The following is a 9,523-nucleotide window of genomic DNA, read 5'->3' on the forward strand; positions in this document are numbered from 1 at the left end:
TCTCTATAGCAGGTTGAATATGTCTTGAGAAAAGTCTAACCTACCGCTTTACTACACCCAAGAAGCAGAATAAAATTAGATTAAATCACCTAGGTAATATCTGAAATCTAAGGTATTTACATGTCTGTAACTAATATGAGAACCTGACCAGTGAATTAGCTGCAGCACCAATTGATGGTGGAGTTATCATCTTATTTGCAAATAGGCAATATTACTTCATGACAACCGCAAGTTTTGAAAATGTGTATTTAATAAATTTATTATTTTCTTAGCCTTTTCCCAATTTTAGCTTAGGAAAACCTTTATATAAAGGATGTTCGTCTACAAGGAAACAAGAATTTGAAGTACCTCCATTCGTAGATATTCAGAATGGAAACATACTTTTGAGAAAAATTTCTCCACATTTTAAATCATGTTTTATGATGTCAAAGCACTGAAAATATTTTTCTATTATATTATGGATGAGTACTACTGAATCTTACTAAAACTAATCCTACGAAATCTTTACAACATTGGCTAAGCTAGCTAAATCAGTGCAGTGAGTTTTTGACCATTTCTAATTTTATGTTTAGAGCTACATTTCTTCAGTCTGTGAGATGAAAATCTCTTATTACAGTCTACCTATAATTCATGTCAAGGAAATACAAAACTAGAGGTTTTGCCCTCCATTTTCCCTGCAGTGTTCATCCTGTCTTTTTGTGCTTATCATGAAACAAAGGACTTATTTATATACTATACAGGATATTCACAAATTAAACAGAAAATTCTCAGCTCTTTAGACTGAATTTAGATTTTAAATTGGTAACCTATGCCATTTAACAAACAGAATATAGTAGAAGCCTCAGTCTTATCACAGTAAAAAAAAAAAAAAAAAAAAAAAGAACAACCTGAACTGATCACCTATTCATCTTACAATCAGTGGAACGCAAATAATAGTTTTAGTTACTCAGTTGAAGCTCATTTCATAGGAATACAAAACAACAAACACAGATGTAAAGGTTTGAACTGTAAGCATCCAAAAATCCAATCAGATGGCTGGATTTCCTTTTTTAGAAGCCTTAACCTTTTCAGTGTGCCAATCTTATTAAATTTTATATTATAAAAATATTATATTTTAGTTTCATCAATATCTAAATCTCTTATTAAAACACAAGAATACTTCAAAGACTTATAATTTGATCATAGTTCGGTGATTTTCTCAAAGAAAATGACAGACATATCACTGCTACAATATCAGCCATGCTTTAAAGTGCAGAGGAAAGACTGCCTTATTCTTTCACAGAGGTTAGGCATTTGCAGATCACTTTGAACTGAAGTTCTGAAATAGGATATCTCTATCCAAATTTAGACAACAGCATACAAAATATTTGTTTTGTCTCCCTTCTAGTCAATCACAAACAGTAAGTTTTCCTACAGTGAGATGGATCTGACCCATTTAATTAATTAGGATGAAGTAACTCAAGTTACCAAAAATAGGTCTTCAAGAAAAGACTGACTGCAATAAAAATTTCTGCTTTTTTGAATTATTAATTTGCAAGAGTTGTGGTGTTTTTTTGTTTGTTTTTAATTTTAGATATTAGTTTAGATCATGAAATGAGAGTTTGTTGTGGTTTCCTGATTTCATGTTTTATATTTTAAATAAATGTATGTATATAACTAAAATCACAATACGGTTGAGGTCAGGAGACACCTCCTAGAGGTCATCTGCCCCAACACCTCTGCTCAAGCAAGAACATCCAGAACATCTAAGCAGCTTTTCAAGATCTTCGAGGAGGAGACATACAAACAACACCGGGCAATCTGTGCAGTGCTCTGTCACCTGCACGGTAAAAAAATAAAAATAAAAATAAAAAAATAAAAGTTTTCTAATGATCAGATGGAACTTTCTATCCTTCAGTTTGTGCCCACTGCTGCTTGCCTTGTCACTGGACACCAGGAAAAAAAAAAAAAAGGCTCCATCTTCTTTACAGTTTCATTTAGACAATTCTGTCCAGTTCCCCATTCCTGAAGGTGCTCAAGGCCAGGCTGGATGGGACCCTGGGCATCCTGACCTAGTGTTTGATCTGCAACCCTGCTCAGAGCAGAGGGGTTGCAACTAGATGATGGTTCCTTCCAACCCAAACCATACTATGGTTCTAAGATTATGATTTTATATATGCATAAAATCTCCCTCAAGCCTTTCATTTTCTAGGTGAAACAATACCAGTTCTTTCAGTTTTCCTTATAGGAGAGATGCTTAATCATCTTCATGGCTTTATGTCAGACTCTATCATGTCTATATTTAGTACTTGGAAGCCCACAACTAGGTACAACTAGGTACTCTGCCAATGCAGAGTAGAAGGACAGGATCACCTCCCTTGACCTGCTGGCAATACTTATCTAAAGAAACTATTGGCCTTCTTTGCAGCAAGGGCACATTGCTGGCTCATGTTCAGCTTGGTGTCACCAAGATCATGAGGTCCTTTTCTGCAAAGATGTTTTGCAGCTGGGTGTTTTCCAGCACATCCTGGTAACTAGAGTTGCACAGGTCTTTGCACCTGTCAAACTTCAAAATGTTCCTGTCATACCTTTTCTCCAGTCTGTCTAACTCCCTCTGTGTGGCAGCAAAACCATCTAGTGTATCAGCCTATTTCCTCTCCTTAACGAACTTGCTCAAGGTGCACTCTGCCCCATCATCCACATCATGACATTTTGAGCAAGGTTAGATTTTTTATTGACCCCCAGTGCATACTACTAGTTACTAGCTTCCAACCAGACTTGGTGTCACTGATCATCACCTTCTCGGCTTGACCATTCAATCAGTTTTCAGCCCACCTCACTGTCCACTCAACAAGCCCACACTTCATCAACTTCTGCAGGAGAATCTTATGGGAGAGGTGGTGTTGCACTATAACATCACCTTTGCCTGTCTTTCCCTTAGTCTTACCCCATAAACTCTCTGTCAGCTCCACATCCATCCCCAGGTAGAGCTACATGCACTCTCCAGCTGCTCTCACATAAAGGGCAACTCCCTCCGTCTATCTTCCCAAACCACCCTTCTATCTCTTCACTGCAATACTTCAGTCATGGAAACTGTCCCACCAGGTCACTGTGATCCCAACAAGATCATTACACTGCAACTGTGCACACATCTCTAATTCATGTTTATTCCCCATAGTGCATGCATCAGTGTACAGGCCTTTCAGAGAGCACCTCTCCACAACGAATTCTTATAAATTTTTTGGAGGATTTCTCCACTAGGGTGCCTTGTTGGCATTTCCTTTCTTGCATGTGAGTTCTGGAGGTGAGTCTGCTAAATTCCAGTTTTGAGAAAGTTGCGTTCCTCCCCATCACATCACCCTTTGCTCACTGATCCTGGCTGTCACTCCCCCACAGAACTGCTGGTTCTCTTTTTCTCTCTTTCCCCCACCATTCTTACTTTAAAGCCCTTCTTAGTAGGTCAGCCATTGCACTGGTGAATATATATGTGTGCATAAGTACTGCGCATGAATCTACACTGTAATATGTAAATGAAGGACAATAAGATGAGACATATTTATTCCCTTCATATTAAATTTCTAAAAGGGCAGTGTGATATAGGAATTACATTGCAAATTGTATTGTGGAACAGGCTACAGAAAATATTACTTTTCAAATGAGTGTCATCACAACAGTTTACTTCTGTACTTTATGTTATATTTTTTATTTCTTATTTTCTTTATGAGGATTTTTTCTAGTATTTTTAAATCATAATTAGTGTAATGTCACAAAACTTTTTTCAAACATCTCTTATTTGAGAGGTTCTATAAAAGATTAAAAATGAGGTAATAAATACAGAACTGCTGTAAAGCCATTACAAAAAAAAGCTCACTGTACATTTAAAACTTGCTTATGTTTTTGCTTGCACTACCTCAGCACAGAAATGCCAATGCATGACATAGTAATTTTTAAAGAGTAATTTTTTAATACCAGAAGTACAAAAAGTATTTTTAAAAATACAATTGTTTTATAAGATTAAATGCAAATGCATTTAGAAAAAAAATATAATTCTGGAAGCTTAAGAAATGGGAACATTGTGCTAACATAAATGCCATAGTTATTATAACTAATAGGTAAAATTGAAGTACTGTGCTATTGGTAGTGGGCATTCTTACTACATTATCACATCTAATATCTGTAATCCAAGTGATGGAATTATAAATCAAACAGAAAATCTTTAACAGCTGAAATGCACAGTGAGAACAAGGTGCATGTAATTCAGTCTGACTAAACTAGTCTGAAGCAATGTAGAGCTGTTAATGTTTAGCTGACTGTTACCACCTAAACTGAAGGCTCTCAAATCTACATCTGCTCCTGTAGTGTCACATGGAAATAGTCTATGTCTTCAAATAAAAGAATATTCACTTAATAAAAAAATTTATGTATAGTATTCCCATTAACACCAAAGACAGCTGCAAGTATAGGTGTTTGTGTAGGGAGTCAGACCTTCAGTTATGTTGACCTCAATTAATGGATTATTCAGTTTGAAAGGCTGCTTCTAGAGTCTTATATGCACTCCTGTGCTTTTTTTTTTTTTCATGAAAGTTATAAGATTCATTAAAAAAAAAAAAAAAAAAAAAAAAGAACCTTATATGCAGTGATGGGATTCTTTATAATAAGCAAGTCACTGTATTCCTCTCTCTTTCTGGGAGGCATTGAAGTACTTTTGGGCAATCTTCAAAGACAAGCAAGGTTCCTCTTATCTCCTCCTCCTATGCTGTCCCTTCCAGGAATGAGTTAAAAGAACTGAGGAAATTAACTGAAGAATTTGTATTCTGCCCAATGCAGTATATTGTATTTACTATCTCTATTCTCTTTTTTTTTATTTTAGCATAAACCAAGGCTAACTTCAGAGCATTCAGTAAAGTTTTGCACCAGTGTAAGATCAGTACAACTGACTGAAGAGTCGGGTCTTACATCTCTAATAATTTACAAAGTTCTTTAGATTTGTATTATAAGCCCTTATTCCAATTATAAATGCTTATGATGATTAAAAAAAAAAACCAAAAACATAGATCACTCTGAAAGTAATGCCTACTATTTATTTCCATGGAAAATACAAAAGATACAAAGAGCACAGTAGCACTATTTGATAGAGCAAATTCATCTACGAAACACTATTTTACAAAACAGTCACTGCCATTAGCTATATATTTTCACGAGTGACAAACAAAATCCTGCACACCATGCTTATAAAAATCTGCACCAGTGGAAGGGACCCACTGTTGCTGTGACCACTGCTGAAACACATCACCCACTGCCTCACTATGTTCACATTCAATCATTTGGGCTCCACAAACATTCAGCAGGCATTTATGTAAATAGAGTGCCGTTTTTCTGCCTGGAGGAAGTCAGTTCCACCCCTTTGCCTCCTATGTACTTCCCTGCCAGATGCCACTGTGTCAACAACATATAATAGAATATTGGTGGGAACATTCAACCTCTGCTGCCGTACCACCAACATCCTCCTTTGGCATTGTGGGCCAACATAATAAAATAGCAGGCATTTCTTTCAGATTTGCTCTTGTATAATCTGAAAAATTTTGATCCAGTATATAAATTTATCCAGTTGTCCAAATTTATCCCATCTCTCTGTTTAACTTTACATAAAATGTAATCATATTAGACAAATTTGCTAGAAATTAATATGGCATATTATCCCAAAACATCTAAAAAAAAAAAATCTCTATACATTAGTATTCTATAATGCCCCTAGCATCCATTATTACCGACAGTGTTATAAAGGAAGGGTGTAAGCATTCACACTAGAGATTCTCACACCAGTGGTAGGATTCTTAGAGACACAAGAACTATGAACTTAAGCACTCTTAGCAGTGACATTAGCATATATCGCTTATTGGTGAAAATCACTCTGGAGGACAAAATTCTAAACAATTTAAGCTTTCATGTTGACTTTACCTAGTAAAAATGGAAGTAGCCCAAGGTAGAACTTAAGGCTGAATTTGCTGCTTCTTTACTAGCAAGATTGCTCATGTGGTGCCACGACATGAACAAGGTTGGATGTCTGAATATTGTGTTTCATAAAATTCATTAGAAAAACTTATTCTGATAGAGTTAGAACACAGAATCTGAAAAAGCAGATAGTTTAGTGGTAGAAGAATAAAGAAAATAGATTTAACCTAAAGCATACCATATCCTGGCTTAGCACTGCAAATGTCACAATTAGACTGAAATTTTGGAACAAAATAAACTGGAAAATAATCACAATATAAAATTAGTCTAACTGCCTGAAGTTCTTAGTAAAATTTTGCAAAAATTAAATTATTATCAAATGCTAGAAAAATCTTACTATAAGCTGGTTGAGATGGGAAGGAACCTTAGGAGGCCATCTGATCCAGGCCCTCTGCTCAAGCAGGGAACCCTACAACATGTTGCCCAGGACTATGTTCACATGGCTTTTGAAGATCTCCACAATCCCTCTGGGTAACCTGTGCATGTGCTCTGTCAGCTTCATAGAAAATAAGTGTTTTTTATGTTCAGTTGGAACATCTTATACTCCAGTTTGTGCCCCCTGACTTTTTTTCCTGACACTGGGCAATACTGAAAAGAGCCTGGCTCCATCATCTTATCATGCATTTATATACACTGATAATAAGCTTATAGCTTATTTAGCCTTATGTCTGATTTGAAATCAGAAAACTATTCCACACTCTTCCACAAATTGTGCAAGAAAATAATCTTACTGAACTTGAGACAAAATTGCAACTTTCTTTACTGCTTGAAATAGCTGACTTCTATTTTTCTTAGAGTTTTGAACCTATAGTTCTTCCTCGAAATAAAAGTCTCCTGAAAGACTCTCTTACTTGCAATGTAAACACACATTAATTTGTTCAGATGAGAGCATTTTGTTTAACTTTCATTTTACATTACTAAAGTCCTGGGACTAAATATTTATCTCGTGCAGTTGCATAGATCTTCCAGATGGACCTGCAGTGAACAGCTATTACAGAACTAACCTTGAACCTTTTAAAGGAACAATGGAATTACATTCTCTAATACCATTACCTATTTTTAGATTACTGCATTGTATTTTGTAAGAAGCAAGAACTATCAAAACACAGATTGCAAACCAAGATCTTTCCTTTTTAAGTGTATGCTTTTATACACGGTCCGTTCAATTAATACTCATAATACAGTGAGCAAAATGGATAACCAGTGCAGTTCACAATTAAAATGTTTTAAGTATGTTTTAAACCAAAGAGTCATTATGCTTTCAGAGCTATTCTACTATTAAGCATATCACACTATGAAGCATAAGTGTAATATTTTATACTGCATAAAAAGCTGTTTTGTAAACTGTTTTGAGGAATCTCTGTAATGCAATTAGTTTTTATTAGTATTACACTTGCAGTTTTAATGAAAAAGTATATTCATAGGTAATAGAAATGGAAGAAAATTATTGTCATCCAGCTTTCAGATAGGACAAGAATACTACTTATTTTATGTTTGCCAATGCTTTTCTACAGGAGAACAGCACTACATCATTCTAGTTCACTGACAAACACTTTAGCTCATTAAGTGAGGTGTTTAATAAGCGATTACACAACAAATTGGGTGGGAAGACTGTGGGTATTGCTCTTAATTCTACAATGAGATCCAGCTTCTGCTTTCTTTAGAATTTTGTCTGTTGCTAGGGTGCTTGGGCTTTTTTAATGGCATTTAATTGATTACAGAAAAAACAAATACAGTACCTTTATAAATTTAAACAATTTTATGGGCATTATCTGATATTTTCCTTCATAAGATAAATAACCTTAAAATATTAATGTCTAAGAAATTTAGTACAAAAATTTCTGAAAACAATTATTTTATTATTTTATTATTATTTATGGATTCTTTTCCTTCCACCAAACAATAATAGATCTGAAAGATTCATGTAGGTATTTTCTGTCAGAGGAATATCCAGTTTTAGGGAGTTTGACCTCTTGTTTCACTGCTTTCAGAAAGCCTTGAAAAGAAATGGTTACATGTAATCCAAAGTTTGATTATATCTACAGAAACAGTACATGATATAAAGGGAATCTGCTTGACAGAAGTAACCATCTTACTCTTTCTTTCTGAGTTTTTTTTAGAGACATAACAATGAAAGGCTTCCCTCATCAGTTATTTTTGTTTACACTACTGCTAGGATTGCTTTGATGGTACCATACAACTAACAAAACTTTCTAAAGGTGGATTCTTATGTTCAAAGAATAAGAGACAGAATCATGCCCTGGTTAAAACAACTGTTTTTCTGTTTTAACATATTTCTCTCTCTTTTTCATTACTTTTTTTTTAAATGAATCTTATAACTTTGGAGATAACAGCTTAACTCTTCTGCAGCATTACAGAGGATTTAATTGCAAATGGATTTAATTCCTTCAGTCTCCATCCTGCTGTTGTATCTTAGCTCTGGATAATTTACTGTTTTTTTTTTAGAGTTGTCAAAAATATGTTATTTGGATTTTCCTAGCAACCCAGAATCCGTGCTAGATAATTGGGTAAGTGATCCATGAAACTGTAAGAATTCAGGGGGAAATGAGGCAGATTACTGATGAATTCTGTTCTAACATTTTAATAGCTGACATGAGCAGCTGAACCTCAAAACTTTTATACTCAGAACTACTTTGTTTACTTTTATTATGTGTTTTTTTAAATTGAAAAATAAAAGCTTGTGATTAAATTATGCAAATATTGTGTATCAGTCTTTACATACTTATAGGAATTTTAGTTGTGTATAAGGCTGGCTAAAGAATTTTCACAATTTCTCTAAAATAATAGTAAATAGGGGTTGGAAAGCCTGGGGAATCCCTAATAAACATGCATATAAAAGACTTTTCTTTTTCATTTTGTTTCAGGTGGACTTCAAGACTATATCCGGAAACCAAACAATATGCAAACTACAATTTCAGCCAAAGAACAATTTAGAGATGTAAATATGATGTCAAACCACAAGAGACACCAGTATAAAAAGAGGTGCCAATCTACTTCCGCATTTCTGTTCTTGACTCATTTTAGTGAAAATCAATTTAGTAAGAATACAGAAAATATCAGCAAGGCCTTCAATAATGGCAAGAAGGGATGCAAAAATCTAAACGCCATATGAATATGAGACCAGAAGTAGAGAACAAAGGCAAGATTAAAAAAAAAAGAAAGCTGAAGATGTTCAACAATGAGATTTGAAGTCAGTTTACCAAATTAAAATACCACTAAATAATTTTAAAAAAAGAGAAAGAGGAATTGTGTGATCAACAAAAGAGACATAGTTATACAAATGGAAGCTGCGCTTGAAAAATCATAGAAAGAATCACAAATCCTCTTGTTAATTCCCCAGAAATCAATGTCAAAAGCTGGATTAAAGTTTAATGTAGCTCCCAAAAAATGTTTTCCCAGGTCTTCTAGCAGCAGTCAAATCTGATGCAACACATCTCTGTCACAAGCATCTTAAACCCATAGCAAGAGGGGGGAAAGGAGCTGCAGAACATCTGCATCTCACTCAGGATGC

This window comes from Meleagris gallopavo, chromosome 2 (genome assembly GCF_905368555.1).
Source record: "Meleagris gallopavo chromosome 2, MGAL_WU_HG_1.1, whole genome shotgun sequence".
Taxonomy (NCBI): Eukaryota; Metazoa; Chordata; class Aves; order Galliformes; family Phasianidae; genus Meleagris; species Meleagris gallopavo.